The sequence below is a fragment of the Salvia hispanica genome, chromosome 1 (genome assembly GCF_023119035.1).
Source record: "Salvia hispanica cultivar TCC Black 2014 chromosome 1, UniMelb_Shisp_WGS_1.0, whole genome shotgun sequence".
NCBI classification, from domain to species: Eukaryota; Viridiplantae; Streptophyta; class Magnoliopsida; order Lamiales; family Lamiaceae; genus Salvia; species Salvia hispanica.
This window is the reverse complement of record NC_062965.1, coordinates 38,616,763-38,618,692: the sequence shown is the minus strand read 5'-3', so window position 1 is coordinate 38,618,692 and position 1,930 is coordinate 38,616,763.

Genomic DNA, 1,930 nt, shown 5'->3' with positions numbered 1-1,930 from the left:
CATGTTCTCTTCCCTTTGAAGACAATGCTGATGAGGAAGATTTTTGGTACGATTAGGAATCTATTCCTCTCAAAGGGAAATATGTGTGAAATTTGCAAAGAAGGGTATAATAATATCTAATAACTTATTCCAAAGAAGTGGAATAGATTGGCAAATCAATCACTTGACCTTTAAAAGGTAAAACTCCACTTTTGCATGCATTACAGTTTTACAGTGGATTTATGTTTAAAGAAAACCTTTCAAGAGATCTCAGCACTAATTTTTTTATTTTTCATTATTCGGTTTGTTATGAAATCACAAATTATTGAGTTATTTTTACTTGTGGCTGTGTTCGGATCGAATTTTGTTGGATGTAAAATAGTGTTAGAAATTTAAAACTCTGACCAAAAAATATTCGGATTTCGAATTAGGAGTATATTGGAGTGTGTTTTGATTATGCATTTATAAAAAATGTGTTGATTTATATTTAAGTTTTTTGACTCTTTTTTTTAATGATAATCAAACGCTTCAAGCCACAAAACAAAAAGCTACAAAAGGCAAAGTCACCAAAAAACAAAAGCCCCTACCTCTCAGAAAAAGGAACCTAAACAAGCAAAAAGCAACCTAAAAGCAGTTCCACCAAAGCAACAAACCAACCATCCCCTCATCAAACCAAAACCCACAACAAAGCCACAAAAGAAGGAAAAAACAATAAGATCCCAGAGCTGAACTAAGAGTCACCATAACCTACCTCTTCGTGAAGTTCCTGTTCCTGCCCAGCCTCTGACAACCTTCAACTCATCCAGTAGCAGCCCCGGTGCAAAGGGAAAATCCGGGCACCATCCTTTCGTGCAAGTTCCAAGGTGCCAGAAGAGTCGCTTCTTCTTAAACTCCCAGTTAGGTTTGAAATCTTGGAAAGCCATTTTATTTTTAATATCCCAAATTGTCCACACAACGACATAAAACATGGCGGTCCACAAACGCTTATCAAATCTTTTGAACAGAGTACCCACATAAGTTTTTTGACTTTGAATAGAGCTTAGTTCGCAGATGAGAGTTGCGTGTATAAGAAAGTTGAAAGTAATTATATACTCCCTCCATCCATAAAAAATAGGGCAATTGGTGTATAGCACAGATTTTAATGTAGAATTGGTAAAGTAAGAGAGAAGAGAAAAAAGTAAGAGAGAAGTAGTGTTAGTGTAAGAGAGAAGTTTTAATTATAATGGCATAAGTGGTAAATAAAATGATGTGTAGGGTTATTATTATGTTGAAAACTTTCCATAAATGAATGTACTCTATTTTTTGTGGACGACCAAAAATGGTAAATGCGCCCTATATTTTTTGGACGGAGGGAGAAGTATTTATGGTACTTTACTTAGATGATGTACTCTTAAATGAAAACAATAAGATATTTTGTCAGACGTGAGAGATTGGTTGTCAAGTCAATTTGAGATAAAAGATACTCCCTTCATTCCATGGTAGTTGAGTGGTTTCATTTTCTGCACTCATTTTTAAAAAAATGACAATAAACAGTTAAAGTGAAGAGAAAGTAAAAGAAGAATAATGTACAAAGATGTCTCATATGAGTCCAAAGACACCTATTGAGATTGAAGTAATGAGAAGTGTTGCGAATATGGCCATGTACAGCTGTGAACGGATGCATGGAATGCTATTATGGATCTACGGGGGTTCATGGAGTGTTATGATGGAGATGCGACGCATGAGATCAAGATAGGAGCTATGTGGAATCTAGTTTGTTAGGTTGGTTGTAACTGACTCAGTGCAGCCTCTCGCACTTGATCTTTGAGTTAGTATAAGAGTTAGTTTGTAGCTCTAGTGTTGTGGTTACTTGTTGTGTTCTCCACATCCATACTTTTGTAAAGATTAGAGTTCATTGAATAAAGAAGCTACGTTCTCCCCCCTATCTTCTCTCTCACACACAAAACAAAGA